Raw genomic sequence first — 21,953 nt, forward strand, 5'->3', positions numbered from 1 at the left:
GTCAATTAAATAAATAAAATCTTTTTAAAAAAAAGAGGGCACCTGGGTGGCTCAGCGGTTTAGTGCTGCCTTCAGCCCAGGGCCTGATCTTGGAGGCCAAGAATCGAGTCCCACGTCGGGCTCCCTGCATGGAGCCTGCTTCTCCCTCTGCCTGTGTCTCTGCCCCCTCTCTGTGTGTGTGTGTGTGTGTGTGTGTGTGTCTCATGAATAAATAAATAAAATCTTAAAAAAAATCTTTAAAAAAGAAACTATAGATTGAGTTGGGAGTTGACTTCTTAATAATGTTAAATGTTCTAGTCCATAAATATGGACACCTCCATTTATTTAGGAATTTTATTTTTTTCAAAAGAATTTTGTAATTTTCTTCATATACATCTTGTACATATTTGATTAGATTTATATGTATTTCATTGTGTGTGTATGCTATTGGAAATGGTACTGTGTTTTTAATATCAATTTTGAATTGTTCACTGGTAGTATATAGGAAATCAGTCAACATTTATATACTATTAACCTTGTATGCTGTGATGTTGCTACTATTAACAAAAGTTCTTTTGTCAATTTGGGGGGACTTTCTACATAAACAATGCCATCTTTGAACAAATACAGTTTTATCTCTTCTTTCCCAGTCTGTATAAGCTTTACTTCTTTTTCCTTATCTTATTGCACTGGATAGGACTTTCAGTAAGATGTTGAGTAAGAGTGGTCAGAGGGAGTATCCTTGCCTTATTTCCAATCTTAGGGATAAAGTCTCCAATATCTCACCATTAAGTGTAATGTTAGCTGTAGGGGCCTTTGTAGAAGTTCTTTATTAAGTTGAGGAAATTCTCCTCTATTGCTAGTTTTCCACAAGTTTTCCATCATAGAATGGATGGTGGATTTTGTCATGTGTTTTTCTATATCACTGATATGATCATATGAGTTTTCTCTTTTAAAAATGTTTATGTAGTAGATTACATTAATTGATTTTTAAATTATTGAACCAGCCAATCAAACCAGCATACCTGGAATAAATTCCACTTGTTATAGTGTATAGTTCTTTTTACACATTATTAGTTTCAAGTTGCTGATGTTTAGTTGCATCTCTGTTCATGAGAGATAGTGGTCTATGGTTTCTTTTTTGTACTGGTCTTTATCAGGGTCAGGATGATGCTGGTATCATAGAAATGAGCTAGGAAGTGTTCTCTCTGCTTCTGTTTTCTGGAGGGGAATGTAGAGAATAGGTATAATTTCTTCCTTAAATGTTTGGTCAGATTCATCAGTGAAAACATCTGGATCTGGTACTTTCTTTTTTGGAAAATTACCAGTTATTGATTCAATTTTTAAAATAGACGTATTTCTCCTTGTATGAGTTTTGACAATTTCCTTCAAGGAATTTTACTGTTTCGTCTAAGTTAATAAATTTGTGGGCATGGAATTTTTTTGTAGCATTCCTTTATTACCTTTTTCATGTCCACAGGATCAGTAGTGATAACCTTTCTTTTTATTTTTTTAAAACATTTGAGAGACACCTGGGTGGCTCAGTGATTGAGGGGCTGCCTTTGGCTCAAGGTCTGATCCTGGAGTCACGGATTCGAGTCCTGTATCAGGCTCCCCAGTGAGCCTGCTTCCCCCTCTGCTGGTGTCTCTGCCTCTGTCTCTGTGTGTCTCCTGAATAAATAAATTAAATCTTAAGAAAAACAAAAACATTTGAGACAGAGGCGCCTTGCTGGCCCAGTTGGAAGAGTATTCAACTCATGATCTTGGAGTCATGAGTTCAGACCTCCATATTGGATGTAGAGATTACTAAAAATCTTTAAAATTTTTTGAGTCATAATTCAGATAAAATACCTACTTGAAGGTATTTGGAGTATCATATGCTTCACCTACTTGAAGTATATAATCCATTGACTTTTACTATATTCACAGTGTTGGGCATCCATCACCACAATCAATTTTAGAATATTTTCATTGCCCCCCAAATAAGCCCTGTTCCCTGTACTCTCATTTAGGAGTTTCATCCATTTGGAATTAATTTTTGCCTCTAATGTGAAGTAGAGGGACTAACTTCATTCTTTTGCCTATGGCTTGCCAGTCTTCCTACTACCACGTGTAGAAAAGACTTCTTTCACCATGGAATTGTCTTGGCAATTTGTCGAAGTTAGTTATATATGTGAAGAATTAGTTCTAAACTCTCAACTTTTTAGAATATTTTATTTTCAAGTAATCTGTACACACAGTGTGGGGCTCAAACTTAAACCCCCAGATCAACAGCTGTATGCTTTACGAACTGAGCCAGCCAGGTGCCCCTGAACTAAATTCTATTGTTCTGGTTGTCCTGGGTCCTTTGAATTTCCAGGTCATTGTTAAAATCAGCCTGTCAGTTTCTGCAGTGTCTGTCTGGGTTCTGATAGGTATTATGTTGAATCTATATATTTGGCAATTTTACCACCTTAATATTAAATTTTCCGATATGTGAACATGGACTATCTTTCCGTTTATTTAGTTCTAATTTAATTTCTTTCAACAATGTTCTATAGTATTCAAGGTTTTTCATTTGTTAAACTCAGATACAACTGATTTTTTAAATATGGTTTTTATTTATTTTGAAACAGCTTGACTGAAATATAATTCACATATCATATAGTTGACTCATTTAAAGTATACATTTCAGTAGTTTTTTATGTTACATTATTAATTTCTTAATTACAGTAAACAATATATAAATATAAAAGTTGCCACTTTAACCATTTTAAGTACACAATTAAGTGGCACTAATTACACTAACATTATGTAAACACCACCATCTGTTTCCAAAATGTTTTCATTACCCCTTTGTAACCATTCCCCCTGCCCCAACCCCTGGTGGTCTCTAAACTGTCTCTATGGATTTGCCTACTTTATGTACCTCATGTAAATGGATTCATACAATATTTGTCCTTTGTGTCTGGATTATTTCACTTAGCATAAGCTTTTCAGGGTTCAATCAGGCTGTGGCATGCATCAAAACTTCATTCCTTTTTATACCTGAGTAATATTCTGTTATATGTATATATCATATTTTATCTAGTTTACCTGTTGATGGATACTTGGATTGTTTCCACCTTTTGGATTATAAATAGTGTTTTAATGAACATTGGCATACAGGTTCAAGTGCCTGACTTCATTTTAGTTATATATTTAGGAGTGGGATTTCTGAATCATATAGTAATTCTGTGTTTAGCTTTCTGAGAACTACCAAACTATTTTCCATAGCAACTATACCATTTTACATTGCTAGATATTTTATTCTTTTGATGCTATTGTAAATGGAATTGTTTTTTGAGATTTTAAAGATTTATTTATTTATTTGAAGAGAGAGCACACATGCCCACATGAGTGGGAGAAGGGACAGAAGGAGAGGGAGAGACTCTCAAAGAGACTCCCCACTGAGCATGGAGCCCGACATGGGGCTCAATCCCATGACCCTGAGATCATGACATGAGCCAAAATCAACAGTCAAATGCTCAATGGACTGAGCCATCCAGCACCCTGGAATTTTTTAAATTTCCATATGATTTGTTTGTTCATTGCAAGGGCACAGATATACAAGTGATTTTTGCATGTGGATTTTTTATGTTGCTGGTTTGCTGAATTCATTTATTAGCTCTAACAGTTTTTTGTGGAATCATGAGGTTTTTCTACATGTAAAGTCATGTCATCAATGTACAGAGATAACGTTACTTCTTCCTTTCCAGTTTGGATGCCTTCCTATTTTCCTTACTTTATTGGTCTGGTTGAACCTCTGGAACTATTTGAATAGAAGTGGTGAGAGCCATCACTGACGTGTTTTATTCCTGACCTTAAAAGGAAAGCTTTCAGATTCTCATCAGTGAGTATGATATTAGCTGTTGGGTTTTTACACACGGCTTTTGTCATGTTGAGGAATTTCCCAACTATTGTTGTTTATTGAGTGTTTTTATATATTAAATTTTATCAAATGCTTTTTCTGTATCAGTTGAGGATTGTTGATTTTATTCCTTTCATTAATGTGATTTACTGCATTGATTATTTTTTAATATGTCACACCATCCTTGCATTTTAGGAACAAATCCCACTTGGTCATGGGATGGTCTTTTTTGTATGCTGCTGAATTTGATTTGCTAGCATTTTCTTGAGTATTTGTGTCTATATTCAGAGAATTTTTGTAGTTTGTTCCCTTGTATTGCCTTTGTAGAGTTTTGGTATCAGGTAATGCTGGCCTCCATAGAGTGAGTTTCAAAGTATTCCCTCTTCTTTAGTTGGTTGAAAGAGTTTGCAAATAAGTGGTATTGATTCTTACGTCAACATTCGGTAGTATTCACCAGTGAAGCCATCTCATTCTAGGATTTTCTTTGTTGTGAGATCTATCATCACCAATTCAATCTCACAACTTACAGGTTATCTTAGTTCAGGCTAGTGTACCAGAATACCACAGAGTGGGTGGCCTAACCAAACATTTATTTCTCACAGTTCTGGAGGCTGAGAAGTCCAATCAAGGTGTTCGCAAATCTGATGTCTGGTGAGACCACTCTTCCTTGTTTGCCAATGATGGTCTTCTTGCTGTATCCCCACATGGAGAGAACAGAGAGAGACAGAGGAAGCAAGCTCTCTGGTATCTCTTTTTATAAGGACACTAATCCTGTTCATGGGGTTCACCCTAATGATCTAATCACCTCCCAAATGCCCCACTTCCGATTACCATCGCATTAGGGGTTAGTATTTTAACACATGAATTTTAAGGGGTCAGAAACCTCCAGTCTATAGCATAAGTCTATTCAGAGTTTCTATTTATGTGCAAGTGTTTGGTTTTAATTACTCCTATTTGAAGGTCCTTAGTTTTAGAGGACTGCAAGGCATTTTATTACCTCCTCTTTCCATTCCTTAAAGGTTTCCACAAGCTTTGGCAAATTCACATTATCCTCTTGACTACGTTTTAGAGTGAATCCAGGTATGTCAGTAGATCGCCATCAATCCACCTCACCAGCACTTTACATCTTTCTACAATATGTTGACACCAGCACACTGCAACTTGTGTAAATTGATGGGGCAAAGGCTTACAAGGCAGTAGTTGGCTTTTTCTAAGTGTTTGGAGCCTCATAATTAGATATATAAGCCCCTGGCAGTGTTGCAGTCTTAATGTGCTTAATCTCATTGGCTAAAGTCTTAAAAGATTGAAACAGTGAAATACTAGACATTTTAGGGATAGAATAGTTATCAGAAATTGAATGGTCACTGGAAGATGTTTTCTGGAGACTGTTTGCTTTTCATCTCATGAGCTATAAAAAATCACTGTCATACCTGGCAAAGCTGAATATTTCCACACCATCTGTCAAAGAGGCCTCTCCAAAGGGAAAAGATCAATCGTTATATCCCCACAACAGAACGTATCTTCAGGTTTCTTTTTTAAAAAACCTTCAGGATGTGCCCTGCATACATTTGTGGATTTTGTACATTATCATTGACTCTAAAGGAACACTTAGTTCAGGAACAGGAGGTGACTCTAGGAGTTTTACTGTGAAGCCATAGAAAATTGCTCCATATTAAACCTTGAGCCATTTAATATATTGTTCACTAGTAATTCTAGTGTTTCCTGAAGATCCAGTATATACCAATGGACTGTATATAAATACCACATTTATTTGGGGAATGTGTCTTTCTATAAGGATCCTTGAAAAACTGTTCAAAGTTGGCAGGAGCCTCATGATGGGAGGTGACCCAATCTGATTACAAATGCAAGGTGGTGAGTCCAAAGAGAGCACTGGCTGGAAGGATTCATTCACCAAATGCCGTTCCCCAGCATCCAAGTTCTCATACACAGGCACTAGGTTCTTTGAGATGATCAGAGCTATTTTTAGCGTCTGTTCAAAGGACCACACTGTTTCCATCTTTACACACAAAGGGTCCAACTGAAGTTTTCACCTTAGAAGGACAGGACTGTCTATACCTAGGCCCATAGTTGTGTAGGTGCCTTCTCCTCCAACAGGCCTCGATACCACCCACTCCCATGGCAACCCTTGCACACCGCCATTTCTTCTTGCATTAATTAGTTTTGGTAGACCAACCTTTTTACTTCTGTAAAATTGATAGTAATGTCCCTACATTCATTTCTGATTTTACTGATTTGGATCTTTTATTCTGACTCAATCTAGACAAAGGTTTGTCAATTTTGTTGATCTTTTCAAAAAACCAACTTTTAATTTCATTGATTTTCTATCCTCTATTTTATTTCTCTCTTTTCTACTGTTATTTCCTTCTTCTAGCTTTGGGTTTAGTTTGCTTTTCTTTTTCTAGCTCCTTAAGATGTACAATAAATGTTACTGATTTGAGATATTCCTTTTCCAACATATACATTTACAGCTATAAATTTCCCTCTGAGCACTGCTTTTGCGGCATTCCTTAAGTTCTGCTATATCTTCATTTATCTCAAGGTAATTTCTAATTTCCCTTGTTATTTCTTCTTTTGGGTGGTTAAGAGTGTTTAATTCCCATATTTGTAAATTGTGCAGTTTTCTTTCTGTTACCTATTTCCAGTTTCATTCTGTTGTGATTGAAAAAGATACTTTGGAGACACCTGGGTGACTCAGGTAAGCATCCAACTCTTGGTTTCAGCTCAGGTCGTAACTTCAGGGTCGTGGGATCAAGCCCTATGTCTGGCTCAAGCTTAGCTCAGCGTCCGCTTGAGATTTTCTCCCTCTCCTTCTGCCTCTACCCCTCACCCCATTCATGCTCTCTCACACACTCTCTCTCTAAAAATAAATATTTCATAAAGAGGGAGTGTGCCCGGGTGACTTGTTGGTTGAACATCTGCCTTCAGCTCAGGGCATGATCCGGGGTCCTTGGATCAAGTCCCACATTGGACTCCCTGCAAGGAACCTGCTTCATCCTCTGCCTGTGTCTCTGCCCCCACCCCTCTCTCTCTCTCTCTCTCTCTCATGAATAAGTATATAAAATCTTTTTTAAAAATTGAAAGGAAAATTTAAAAAGAGAAAAAGATAGTGTGTATTTTTTGAATCTACCTAAGTTTATTGAAACTTGTTTTGTGATCTAATATATGGTCTATTCTGGAGAATGTTCCATATGTACTTGAGAAAGCTGTGTATTCTCCTGTTGCTAAGTGTTCTATATCTGTCTGTTAGGTCTAATCAATTTATAGTGTTCACATTCTCTTTTTCCTTATTCATCCATCTGGTTGTTTTTTGTTTTTAGGTTTGTTTGTTTGTTTTAGTATATAGCCATGAAAGATACTGCTCTGTATTTTGTGTGTGGGGGGGGTACCTTTTTCCATTTTGGCATCAGGGTAATACTAGCCTGGAAGCATTCTTTGCTCCCCTAACTTTTGGAAGAGTTTGTAAAGGATTTATATTAATTCTTCCTCTAACATTTGTTCGAATTCACCAGTGAAGTCATCTGATCTTGGGATTTTCTTTGTGGGAAGTTTTTTTATTGTTATCTCAAATTGCTTACTTACTATAGATCTATTCAGATCTGTTTCTTTTTGAGTGTTGATGGTTTGTGTCTTTCTAAGAATTCATCCATTTCACCTAAGTTATTTAATTTTTTGGCTTAAAGTTATTTCTAGTATTCCCTTATGATTCTTTATGAGTTATGTAATGTTGATAGTTTAATGTCCCTCTTTAATTTCTGATAATAGTTATTCGTAAAAAATAAAATAAAATAAAAAATTAAAAAAAATAGTTATTCGTGATTTCAATTTTTCCCTTGGCTAGCCTACTTAGAGTTTTATCAATTTGATTTATATTTTTAAAGAACCAACTTTTGGGGTATCTGGGTGGCTCAGCTGGTTAAGCATCGAACTTTTGATTTCGGCTCAGATCATGATCTCAGGGTGGTGAGATTCAGCCCCGCACTGGGCTCTGCACCCAGCAGGGAGTCTGTTTCAGATTCTCTCCCTCTCCCTTTGACCCTCCCCTCCCCAATTAAAATAAATAAATCTTTAAAAAATAAATAAATAGGGATCCCTGGTGGCGCAGCAGTTTGGCGCCTGCCTTTGGCCCAGGGTGCGATCCTGGAGACCCGGGATCGAATCCCACGTTGGGCTCCAGTACATGGAGCCTGCTTCTCCCTCTGCCTGTGTCTCTGCCCCTCTCTCTCTCTCTCTGTGTGTGTGACTATCATAAATAAATAAATAAATAAATAAATAAATAAATAAATAAATAAATAAATATTAAAAATAAATAAAAATAAATAAATAAAATAACCAACTTTTGGTTTTATTTTTTTTAAAGATTCTATGTATTTATTCATGAGAGACACAGAGAGAAGGGCAGAGACATAGGCAGAGGGAGAAGCAGGCTCCCTGCAAGGATGTGGGACTCGATCCTGGATCCTGGATCCTGGGATCACAGCCTGAGCCAAAGGCAGATGCTCAACCACTGAGCCACCCAGGCGTCCCTGGTTTTGTTGATTTTCCTTATTGATTTCCTATTGTCAATGTCATTTATTTCTGCTGTGACTTTAATTATGTCCACTCCTTGCATTAGGTTGAAATTACTATTATTTCTCTGGCTTCCTAAAGTGGAACCTTACATTATTTTATTTGTAAATTTTTTTTCTACTATATGTGTTTAGGGCCATGAATTCTCTTCTAAATACTGCTTTCACTGAATCCCACAAATTTTGAAACTTTGTATGTCATTTTCATTTAGTTCAAGATGTTTACCTTCTCTTCAGACTTCTTCTTTGACCCAATGCAATTTAAATGTGTGCAGCTTAATCTCCAAATATTTTGGGATTTTTGCAGCTATCTTTCTGTTACTGACTTCTATAGTATTAAATTTGTTAAGATGTATCTTATGTCCCAGAGTGTGGTTTATTTTAGTAAATCTACTCTGCCATTAACAGTTGTCCCGATCTTGACATTTATAGTAAACACGTTTTTTAATTTCTCTTTGTTTTTTTTTAAAGATTTTATTTATTTATTTATGAGAGACAGAGAGAGAGAGAGAGAGGCAGAGACATAGAGGGAGAAGCAGGCTCCATGCAGGGAGCCTGATGTGGGACTCGATCCCGGGACTCCAGGATCACGCCCTGGGCCGAAGGCAGGTGCTAAACCACTGAGCCACCCAGGGATCCCCTGATTCCTGCTTTTTCTTCTCATTACATCAATCCATACTTTCATAGTTCGTTTTCCAAGCTGTGTAACAAATTACCGTAAACTTAGCAGGTTAAGGGGCTCCTGAGTGACTCAGTTGGTTAAGCATCCAGCTCTTGATTTTGGCTTAGGTCATGATCTCAGGGTCATGGGATAGAGCCCCACTTTGGGGCTCAGTAGAGAACCTCCTTGAGATACTCTTTCTCTCCCTCTGCCGCTCCCCCTACTAACACACATACTTTCTCCTCTCTAAAATAAATAAATCTTTTTGAAAAAAAACTTAGCAGGTTAAAACATTTATCATTTCAGTTTCCATGCTTCAGGAGTCCAGTATAACAGCTACAGCCTTTTTTTTTTTTTTTAATTTTTATTTATTTATGATAGTCACAGAGAGATAGAGAGAGAGGCAGAGACACAGGCAGAGGGAGAAGCAGGCTCCATGCACCGGGAGCCCGACGTGGGATTCGATCCCGGGTCTCCAGGATCGCGCCCTGGGCCAAAGGCAGGCGCCAAACCGCTGCGCCACCCAGGGATCCCAAAATTTTATTTTTTTTTTTTATTTTTTTATTCAGCTACAGCCTTGATCAGGGTCTCAGAAGGCTGCAATCATGGTATCAGCAAGGGCTGGGAGCTCATTTGAGTCCTCCTCCAGGCTCACTGGTTTTAGGCAGGATTCATTTCCCATTGAACTCAAGCTGGCATGCCTCTCCAAGGTCCAACGAGTGCTTTCCTGGCTTTACAACATCAGAGGGAAGGTGGGGGTATTCACCACATAGAACAGCAGAATCAAAGCAAGCAGAATAGTCTGACTCGCACAGACCTGTGGCACTGGCTGGTTAATGATGGTGTTCCTAGAAATGAAATAAATAGGAAACCTACAAAATTCTTACTTGATCTGTATAAGCAGAAAATTTCCAGGTCAAGTGAATAAAAGTCTAATTCAAATTATAAAATAGTCACAGCCTCTCAGTCAATCCCAGACTTGAGCCAGTTCACATCTCAGGCAGCCCTGGAATGAACAGGGGGCATAGATCTCTTTGAGGAACGACCTCAGTATTCTACCAAAATTTATATTATTAATCTTTCTCCCAGTCTTCCCCCAAAAGACCTACAGCCATTTATCAGGATAACTGTGTAGGGAGAAGGAAATGATCGACTTCTCAGGGACTATGGGACATGCTGTGAACAGGCATTGACTCCAGGAGACCCAGAATGTCACTGTAGCCCTCTGGTCAGAATAGGAGCTCAAGTGAGTCAGGTGATCAATGGAGTTTTAACTCGGGGGCATCTCCTTGTGGGCCCAGTGGGTCCCCAAACGGATCTTGTGGTTATTTCCCCAGTTCCAGAATGCATAATTGTAGTAGACATACTTGCAGCTAGCAGAATGCCCACATTTGTTCTCCAACCTGTGAAATGAAGGCTATTACAGGGCGAAAGGCCAAGTGCAAAACCATTAGAACCGTACATACCTAGGAAAATAACGTATCAAAAACACTTGGCATTACTAGAGGGATCCTTTGAGCTTTCTCCTATGTGGCACATGCAGAAGATGGATGGGTCTTAGGAAATAACATCAGATTATCACAAGCTAAACCAGGTGGTGACTCCAAGTGAAGCCCTTGTACCAGCTGTGGCTTCATCTTTGAGCAAATTAACATCCCCTGGCACCAGGTATGTAGCTATTGATCAGGCAAATGACTTTTTCTCCATACCTGTCCACAAGGCCCAACAGAGCCAGCCTTCAGTTGGCAAGACCAGCAAAACACCTGCATTGTCCTATCTCAGGATGATATCAACTCTCCAACCTCTTTGCATTTTGGAGGCAACATACTCCTCATTTGGGTGTTACTCTGGCCCATTTACCTAGTGATCCAAAATGCTGCTAGTTTTTAGTGGGTCACAGAACAAGAGTAGAGTCTGCTACAGTCCACACAAGCTATTCTGCCTTGGGCCATATGATCCACAGATCCAATGGTGCTTGAACTGGCAGTGGCATACAGGGATGCTGCCTTGGACCCTATAGATTTATTGCATTGCAGGTCTTTAGGATTTTGGAGTAAGGCCCTGCCATTCTCTGCAGATAACTACTCTCCTTTCAAGAAATAGCTCTTGGCCTGTTTCTGGGCCTTAGAAGAGGCTGAAAGCTTGACTATGGGCCATCAAATTACGTGTGACCTCAGCTGCCCATCATGAACTGGACTGACTCACCAAGCCACAAAGTTGGGCATGCACAACAACACTCAAACATCAAATAGAAATGGCACATATGTGATTAAACCTGGGTAGGCCCTGAAGGTGCAAGTAAACTACATGAGCTGGTGGTCCAAATGCCCATGCTCCTCACTCGTGCTACATGACTTTCTTGCCTTCATCCTGCACCTGTTGCCTCACAGAGAATTATCTATGATCAACTGACAGAGGAAGAAAAGACTCAGGCCTGATTCACACATGGTTCTGCATGATAGGCAAGCACCACCCAAAACTGAATAGTCATAGCCTCGTGGCCCCTTTCTGGGAAATCCCGCAAAAACAGTGGTGAAGGGAAATGCTCCCAGTGGGCAGAACTTCAGATGGTGCACCTGCTTGTTCACTTTGCTTGCAAGAAGTGGGGAGATGTGCAATTATACACTGCTTCATGTCTGAGCCAATGATTTGTTTCAATGATCAAGGACTTGGAATATGATTAGAAAATTGGTGAAAAAGAAATTTGGAGAACAGGTATGTGAAAAGAACATCTCTGGGTAAAAAACATGAGTATATTCGTATCCTATGTGAATGCTCACCAAAGGATGACCTTAGCAGAGGAGGATGTTAATAACCAAGTAGATATGGGATGCCTGGGTGGCTCAGCAGTGGAGCATCTGCCTTTAGCTCAGGGCCTGATCCCCGATCCCAGGATCAAGTCCCACATCGGGCTCCTTGCATGGAGCCTGCTTCTCCTCCCTCGACTGTGTCTCTGCCTCTCTTTCTGTGTCTCTCATGAATGAATGAATGAATGACCAAGTGGATAAGACGATTCATTCTATGGATATGTCAGCCTTCCCCAGCCACCCCTGGCATTGCCTAACTAGCTCATAAAGAGGCCATGGTGGCATAAATGGAGTTAATGCATGGGCTCAGCAACATGGCCATCCACTCATCAAAGCTGTCCTGACGGTGACCACTGCTGAGTGCCCAATCTGCCAGCAGCAGGGACCAAAAATGAAGCCCCCAATATGTCACCATTCCCCAGGGTAATCAGCCCACTACCTGGTGGCAAGTTGATTACATTATACTGCTTTCATCATGGCAGGGGCAGTGTTTTGTTCTTACTGGAATAGACACATTCTGGATATGGATCTGCCTTCCACACATGCAGTTCTTTTGCCAAAACTACCATCCATAGAACTACAGAGTGCCTCATCCACCATCATAGTATTCTGCACAGAGTTGCTACAGTTCAAGAAATTCACAGAAAAACAAGCATAGCAATGGGCTCATACTCATGGAATTCACTGTCTTACTATGTCCCCACCATCCTGAAGCAGCTGGCTTTTGAACACTCAATTACACCCTCAGCTCGGTGGCGGTACCTTGCAGTACTGGGACAAGGTTCTTCAAAAGGGGATATGCTGTAAAACAGCAACTAATATATGATGCTATTCCTCCCAGAGCCAGGATTCAGGGGCCTACAAATAAGGGGTAGAAAGAGGAGTGGCACCACTCACTGTTACCCACAAACAAAACGTTTGCTTCTAAACCCTATGACTTTACGCTCTCCTGGTCTAGAAGTCCTAGTTCCAAAGGAAGGGATGCTTCCACCAGGAGACACAACAATGGTTCTATTGAACTGGAAGTTAAGACTGCCACCCAGCCACTTTGGGCTCCCCAAGCCTCTATATCAATAGAGAAGGAAGGGAGTTACTGGGGTGCTTGGTCCTGACTAGCAAGGGAAAATTTAAGTACTCCATGATGGCCTGTCCGGAATTCAGGACACACTCAGGCCCTGTCTTAGTATTTCCACGTCTTGTGATTAAAGTTGATGTAAAACAACAACTCAATCCAAGCAGGACTAGTAATGACCTAGACCCTTCAAAAATGAAGGTTTGAGTCATCCCACAGGAAAAGAACCACAACCAACTTCAGTTCGTGCTGAAGGCAAAGTGAATATGAAATGGTTAGTAGAAGAAGGTGATTATAAATACCAGCTGCAACCACGTGGCTAGTTATTGAAATAAGCACTGTAATTGCTGAGTATTTCCTCCTTATTTTGTGTTGAATACACTTGTGTTTATATATTTATATTTATATATATGTGAAAATATCTTTGTTTTCTCTCCTCTCTTATTCTCTCCTCTCTTATTCTCTTAACATGTAACATGAGATATGCTGACCACATATCATGTTGCTAAGTATTGTTTTTTGTTTTTTTTAAGTATTGTTAATTCTACATCATATTATTTGAGCTACAGAATATCAACGTGAAGGGCAAACATCACTCAAGGACTTTACGTCCTCTCCTGGGAAAGGGGCTAGTGGGTTTTGGGTTGTAGGCAGGATAGTCGTATCATGTTAAGAAGAATTATGACCTTGTTATTGTCTTTCTTTGGAGATTAAATATGGAGATGTGTGCAGTTGACAGGGGTAGACTCGCAATGGTTAACTTGACTGGGCTGAAGAATACCCAAATAGCTGGTAAATATTTCTGACTGTGTCTACAAGAGTGTTTCTGGAAGAGATTACCCTTTGGTTCAATAGAGATCCACCCTCACCAACACAGTCAAACACCACCCAATCCATTGAGGGCCCAAATGGAATAAAAAGGCAAAAGAAGAGTGAATTCACTCTCTCTTCTTGAGCTGGGACATCTTCTCCTGCCCTTGGACACTGGCCTGGTTTGGGGGCCTTTGGACTCTGGGACTTACATCAGCATCCCCTTTGTTCTCAGGTCTTCAGCTTCAGACCAAATTATACCTCCAGCTTTCCTGGTTCTCTAGCTTGCACATAGCAGCTTGTGGGGCTTCTTGGCCTCTGTAACCACATGAGCAAATTCCTATAATTAATCTTCTCAGATAGATAGATATTGATCTCCTGTTACAGATCTATATGTGTATACATATATAATATATAAGGGATATAAATACTGTAAATAGATACAGATTTACCTCCTATTGATTCTATTTCTCTGGAGAACCTTAATATACAGTTTCCATGATTCAGAAGGTCAGCCCATCATCACTGGTACCTTGATCAAGGTCTTACAAAGCTGTAATCATGGTATCAAGCCAAGGCTGGGAGCTCCTCTGAGTCCTCTTCTAGGCTCACACATTTTTGGCAGAATGCATTTCCTGTTGAACTAATGGTTTGCCTCTTCAAGGCCCAAAGGAATGCTTTTCTCACTTCACATTTCTCATTTCTAGGAAGGCCTCTTTTAACCGGCTCACCTGACTAGGTTAGGACCATCCAGGCTGATCTCTCTTAATTAACTTAAAGCTGACCCATTATAGACCTTAGTTACATCTGCGAAATCCCTTCAGCTTTGCCATATGATGAAATCAAGTCGTGGAAGTGAAATCCTATCAAATCCATATTCCCACTTACACTCAGACTGTAGATTATAAAGACAAAGTACATCAAGGGGCAGAAATCCTGAGGGTCATGTTAGACTTCTGCCTGCCACAGGTGGATTTAAGAGCAGTTTATTGTTTAAAGATTATTTATTTGAGGGAGGAAAAGGAGGGGAGTTCTGAGGTAAGGTAAAGAGAGAGAGAGAGAGAGAATCTCAAGCAGACTCCCTGTTGAGTGTGGAGCTCAATGCAGCGCTCAATCTCACAACCCTGAGGTCATGGCCTGAGTCAAAATCGAGTCGACACTCAACAGACTGAGCTAGTGGTGCCCCAAGAGCAGTTGCTTTTAAGTGTGTGATATAATTGCATTTTGGAAAACATGTTGCTTTGTCTTCTGACATCATCACCATGCCTTGAATTTCTGATGTGAACAAGGACTAGGGCTAGGTCTGAGGACAGATAAGTAAAGCATGGTTTGTATTTTCCTGGCTGTTTTATTGCAGACTGTGTACATAAAACAGAAAGGTGGCAATAGACAGCAAATGTTTAAGCACTAAACTAAAAATAAAAAATAAAATGCCTTCAGAGTTTAGAGAAGGAAATGATCACAGGAGAGGAGTTATAGGGGTTAGCAAATGAACTGGATTTTGAAACTGATCATGGAACTGAGCAAACATTTATTAAGCCCTGTGACACGATAGGGCCAGAAAGAAGAATCAGACAGTCTCTGCCTTCCAGGAATGTATGGTCTGATGGGAGAGACAAACCCTGAACCAAGAAAATGTGAGCAGATTAAAAAGTTGGTGCACTGGGGCACCTGGGTGGCTTAGTCCGTTAAGCATCCTACTCTTGATTTCAACTCATGAGATTGAGCCCTTTGATGGGCTCTACACTCAGTGGGGAGTCTTAGATTCTCTCCCTCTGAACGCTTATCCCTGTTGCACGTGCTTTTTCTCTCTCTCAAATAAATAAATAAATCTCTGGGGGCGGGGAAGTTGGTGCATTGAAGATAGAATATAGAAGGGGGGAGTTCTATAAATTTTAAAGGATAAATAGGAGTAGTGACTGCCAGACTCTTGGTTTCGGCTCAGGTCATGATTTCAAGGGTCCTGGAATCAAGCTCCACATCATGCTCCACGCTCAGTGCAGAGTCTGCTGGTCCCTCCCCCTCTCCCTCTGTTCCTGCCCCCACTTGCATGTGCTTGTGTGCTCTCTCTCTCTCTCTCTCTCTACTCTCTCTCATTAATAAATAAAATCTTTTTTAAAAAGATGAAAAAATTTCATTGCAGAAGAAGGGAAAGACAAGAAATGACAAGGCAAGATGCGAAGGGAAGAATGAAGGAGAGATGCTGACAAACATGTGCCAGAGCCCAAGTCTTGGGGCCTATGGGTTCTATCACATAACTGTGACGTAACCATTGAGAGTCCTGAGAATACTTTAAGGGGCTTGGAGAGGAAGTGGAGGACACTAAAGGCACAACTAGGGTTTCTTTTCCTGCATTTATTCAAGTACCCTGGGGTGAGCTGATAAACATTCTGAAGCCTCAGTTGCCACATCCGTCAAACTGGGATCATGATACCTCCTATTTCTGAGATGTTGATGAGGTGGTTGAATGGGACAGTCTGTGTGAAGTCTTTTTTTTTTTTTAAGATTTATTTATTTATTTATTCATAGAGACACAGAGAGAGAATGAGAGGCAGAGACACAGGCAGAGGGCGAAGCAGGCTCCATGCACCGGGAGCCCGACGTGTGACTTGATCCTGGGACTCCAGGATCACGCCCTGGGCTGAAGGCAGCGCCAAACCGCTGCGCCACGGGGGCTGCCCTGTGTGAAGTCTTTTAAGACAGCACCACAGGGCCGGCATTGAGACAGTGATGAATATTTGCTGTTTTTATCAAGGTGAAAAATCTCTAGAAATGAATAAAATGGTGCAGGGTGGGGGAAATGGGTGAAGGTGGCCAAAAGGTGGCCTCCAGTTATAAGATAAATAAGTCCTGGGATGTACTGTGCAGAGTGATGACTGCAGTTAACAACACCGTATTGTATATTTGAAAGTTGCTAAGAGACATCTTAAAAGTATTCATCACAAGGAAAAAAATTTGTAACTATATGAAATGATGGATTTAACTAGACTTATTGTGATTATGATTTTGCAATATACACATATATCAAACCATTACATTATATACATGAAAGAGAGTTTTATATTTCAGTCACATCTCAAAACTAGGAATAAAAGATTAGTAAGGTGCAACACTGCAGTGATATTAAGGAATGAAATTGCTTTGAAAGGTGTTTGAAAAACATGGTAAATTTCTGAAGTCATGACAAACATTTTTTCCTATTAATTTCAATTTTATTTTGGTAAGTCTTTTTTTTTATTTTGGTAAGTCTTAACAGAAGATCTACTCTTTTATAGATTTTTCAATTGTACAATGCAATAGTGTTAACTATAGGCACCATGTTGTACAGCAGTTTGCATTGTACTTTTTCATCTTGCATTACTAAAACTTTATACCTATTGATTATCAACTCCCAAAGTCCTTCCCCACATGCTCCTGGCAACCATTCTTCTGCTCTATGCTTCTATGACTTTGACCATTTTATTATCTATAAGTAGACTCATACAGTACTTTTTCTTCTGCAACTGGCTTATGTCACTCAGTATAATGTCCTCAAAGTTTATCCATATTTTTGCAAATGACAGGATTTCCTTCTTTTGCAAGGCTGAATAATATTTCACTGTATGTATTTACCATGTCCTCCTTTGTGTGTGTGTATATGAGACAAATATTAGAATTTTATTTTTTTAATGATTTTTTTTAAGTAGGCTCCATGCCCAGCATGAAGACCAATACAGGGCTTGAACTCTATACTTTGAGATCGAAACCTGAGCTGAGATCAAGAGTTTAACACTTAACTGACTGAGCCACTAAGGTTGCCCAAATCATGACTTTTATATAAAAATTATACATTCTTGCATGCCTCGGTGGCTCAGTCAGTTAAGTATCCAGTTCTTGGTTTTGGTTCAGGTCATGATCTCAGCAGTTGTGAGATCGAGCCCTGTATCAGACTCCATGCTTGGTGGGGAGTCTGCTTGAAGAGTCTCTCCCTTTGTTCCTCCCCCCAATTGCTCACTCTCTCTTTCAAATAAATAATCTTTAAAAAATTATGCATTCGGGACACCTGGGTGGCGCAGTGGTAGAGCTTCTGCTTTGGCTCAGGTTGTGATCCAGGGGTCCTGAGATCAAGTCCTGTATCAGGCTCCCTGCAGGGAGCCTGCTTCTCCCTCTGCCTATGTCTCTGCCTCTCTCTGTGTGTCTCTCATAAATAAATAAATAAAATCTTTTTTAAAAAAATAATAAGTAGGGCAGCCCGGTGGTGCAGTGGTTTAGCGCCGTCTGCAGCCCAGGGCGTGATCCTGGAGACCCTGGATTCAGTCGAGTCCCACATCAGGCTCTCTGCATGGAGCCTGCTTCTCCCTCTGCCTGTGTCTCTGCCTCTCTCTCTCTCTCTGTGTCTCTATGAATAAATAAGTAAAATCTTTAAAAATAATAAGAAGAATAATAAATAATTTTAAAATTACACATTCTCATTTTTTAAAATTAACCCACTCAGAGAAATACAAAGAAGAAATTAGTAAATCTACCAAAACTCTACCATTTAGGGAAAAAATCTGGGTTAACTCTTGGTGATTATAGTTCTAGACATTATAAGGGGGAAATAATTGAGATTAAAGGCAGATAATCATTTTATAGAATGGATTGTACCATGCAAGCTACTTTTTCATATGAACAGCATTAACTTTTGTTTTGCTTAAATTTAAAGACCACAAAACTAAAATGGAATAGAGATAAGTACTGACTTTCAGTACAAGAGATGCTATACTCTTTTCTGAACTCCCCCTTGAAGGGGAGCAGAATATGCTACTCTACTATTTTGGCAAGTGGATTATTGTGAGCTGAGGTCCTTCAAGACCTGGAAGACTCAGGAAAAGCTTTTTACCTCCCTTTTAACTGCCTGAAAGAATTTAGATAGAGGGTCTGGGGATGCCTGGATGGCTCAGTGGTTGAGCGTCTGCCTTTGGCTCAGGTCGTGATCCTGGAGTCCTGGGATCAAGTTCTGTATCAGGCTCCCTGCATGAAGCCTGCTTCTCCCTCTGCCTGTGTCTCTGCCTCTCTGTGTCTCTCATGAATAAATAAATAAAATCTTTAAAAAAAAATAGAGGGTCTGGTCTATCGAAACTATCACCAGAGATAACTACAAAGAATAGACGGTGGGCCTGGTAAACAGGGGTGGGGGGGTGAGTAGCTGGAGATCAAATTCCTGTGTCCCGCTGTCTCCACAAGGCATGGCAAACATGTTTACCAAACATCTGCTCTTCCCATCTTCCCATAAATTTTCTTCTTCCCCACCTGTCCAGTCCCAGACCCCTTACTCCTTCTCCTCTGCTCAGGACAGCATATAAGTCTGAATTGCCTGATGGCCTGTGGGTCTCATATTCTTAAAAGGCTCCTGTACATGTATAATTGAACTTGATTTTCTTGTTAATCTATGTCAATTTAATTATTAAGCCAGCCAAAGAAGCTGGAAGGGAAGGAGAAGTTTTCCTCCTATGCACCCTCTCAGTATTCAAAAAAGCTCATTTTATTGCACTTAGCTTTTGTGCTTCACAGATACTGCATTGTTTTACAGATTGAAGATTTGTTGCAACCCTGCATCAAGCCAATCTCTTGGCACCACCTTCCCAGGAGCATCTGCTCACTTCGTGTCTCTGTCTCGTTTTGCTAATTCTTGTAATATTTCAAACTTTTCCACTATTATTATATTTGTTACAGCAATCTGTGACCAGTGACCTTTGATATTACTCTTGTCATTGTTTTGGGGTGCCACAAACCACACCCCTACCAGATGGTGAATTTAATGGATAAATGTGTGTGTTCTGACTGCTCCACTACCAAACGTTCCCCCGTCTCTCTCTCTCTGCTCAGGCCTCCCTACTCCCTGAGACACAACAATATTGAAATTAAGACAATTAATACCCTGTCATGGTCTCTAAGGGTTCAAGTGAAAGGAACTGTCACACATCTCTAACTTTAAGTCAGAAGCTAGAAATGCTCAGTGAAGAAGGTAGGTTGGGAGCCAATACAGGCCAAAAGCTAAGCTTTGTATACCAAATAGCCAACATGTGGGTGCAAAGAAAAAGTTCTTGAAGGAAATTAAAAGAGTTACTCCAGAGAACACATGAATGCTAAGAAAATGAAACAGCCTTATTGCTGATATGGAGACAGTTTGAGTGGTCTGGATAGGTCAAACCAGCTACAACATTTCGTTAACCATCGCCGAATCCAGAGCAAGACCCTAATTCTCTTCAATTCTGTGAAGGCTGAGAGAGGTGAGGAAGCTGAGGAAAAAAGTCTGAAGCCAGCAGAGTTTGGTTCATGAGGTTTAAGAAAAGAAGTTGTATCCCTAATATCAAACTACAAGGTGACGCAGCATGTGCTGATGCGAAGTTGCAGCAAGTTCTCTAATAGATCTAGCTAAGATCATTAATGAAGGTGGCTACACTAAACAACAGACTTTCAGTGTGGACAAAACAACCTTCTATTGGAAGAAGATTCCATCTAGGACTTCCACAGCCAGAGAAGCCAATGCCTCGCTTCAAAATTTCAAAGGATGGGCTGATTCTCTTGATAGGAGCTAATGCAGCTGATGACTTTAAGTTGACACCAACGCTTAGAGACTGCTCTGAAAATCCTAGAGCCCTTAAGAATTATGTTAAAATATAGTCTGCCTGTGTTCCATAAAGGGAAAAACAAAGCCTGGGTGAGAGTACATCTATTTATAAAATGGTTTACTGAGTATTTTAAACCCACTATTGAGACCTACTGCTCAGAAATGAGGATTTCTTTCAAAGTATTACTACTCAGGAGCACCTGGGTGGTTCAGTCACTTAAGCATCTGCCTTTGGCTCAGGTCATGATCTCAGAGTCCTGAGATCGAGCCCTGCATCAGGCTCCCTACTCCTTCTCCCTTTCCCTCTGCCCCTCCCCCCACCACTAAATAAATGAAATCTTTAAACAAAAAAATTATTACTACTCATTGACAACATACCTTACTCTGATGGGTATACGCAATGAGATTAATGTTGTTTTCATGTCTGCTTATACAACAGCCATTTTACAGCTCATGGATCAAGGAGTAATTTTAATTTTAAAGCCTTATTATTTCATTTCATGGATATAATTGCCATAGTGATTCCTCTGATGGATCTGGGAAACGTTAACTGGAAAGTTTCTGAAAAGGAGTCACCATTTCAGATGTCATTAAAAACATTTATGATTTTGGGCATCAGGGAAAAACCACCTCACACCAGTCAGAATGGCTAAAATTAAATCAGGAAATGACATGTTGGCAAGGATGCAGAGAAAGGAGAACCTTCATACACTCGTGGTGGGAATGCAAACTGGTGCAGCCACTCTGGAAAACAGTATAGAGATTTCTCAGAAAGTTAAAAAAAGAGCTACCTTACAACTCTGCAATTGCACTAATGGGTATTTACCCCAAAGATACAAATGTATGATCCAAAAGGGCACCCACCCCCCAGTGTTTATAGCAGCGATGTCCACAATAGCCAAACTATGGAAAGAGCCCAGATGTCCTTTGACAGATGATGGATAAAGAAGATGCGCTACATATATACAGTGGAATACTACTCAGCCATCAAAAATTAAATTTTACCATTTGCAATGATGTAGATGGAACTAGAGGGTATTAGGCTAAATGAAATAAGTCAGTCAGGAAAAAACAATTATCATATGATCTCACTCATAGTGGAATTTAAGAAACAAAACAGAGGATCATAGGAAAAGAGGGGAAAAAATAAAATAAGACAAAATCAGAGAGGGAGACAAACCATAAGAGACTTTAAATCATAGAAAACAGGGCAGCCTGGGTTTAGCGCCACCTTCAGCCCAGGGCCTGATCCTGGAGACCCTGGAATGAGTCCCGCATCGGGCTCCCTGCATGGGGCCTGCTTCTCCCTCTGCCTGTGTCTCTGCCTCTCTCTCTCTCTCTGTCTCTCTGTCTCTCGCTCTCTCCCCCTCTGTGTGTCTCTCATGAATAAATAAATAAAATCTTTTAATAAATTAATCAATCATAGACAACCAAGATAAAATTAATTAATTAATTAATTAAAATATAATTAAACTGAGGGTTGCTAGAGGGAGTGGGCCTGGGGGCTGAAATAACTGGATGGTAGACATTAAGGAGGGCATGTGATGTAATGAGCAC

The 21,953-nt window shown here is 40.0% G+C and overlaps 1 long non-coding RNA gene and 1 pseudogene across 1 annotated transcript; both read right to left on the reverse strand.

Annotated features, from left to right (window-relative positions):
- Positions 1-4,775: 4,775 nt before the first annotated feature.
- Positions 4,776-6,105, reverse strand: LOC121481919 (annotated as a pseudogene).
- Positions 6,106-9,601: 3,496 nt separating this feature from the next.
- On the reverse strand, positions 9,602-20,814 carry LOC121481922. The gene is made up of 3 exons (XR_005985445.1): positions 20,775-20,814; positions 14,017-14,122; positions 9,602-9,963 (listed from the first exon to the last, which is right to left on the reverse strand). It is a non-coding gene; the product is annotated as an uncharacterized LOC121481922 (long non-coding RNA).
- Positions 20,815-21,953: the final 1,139 nt, after the last annotated feature.

Source organism: Vulpes lagopus, chromosome 24 (assembly GCF_018345385.1).
Source record: "Vulpes lagopus strain Blue_001 chromosome 24, ASM1834538v1, whole genome shotgun sequence".
NCBI lineage: Eukaryota > Metazoa > Chordata > Mammalia > Carnivora > Canidae > Vulpes > Vulpes lagopus.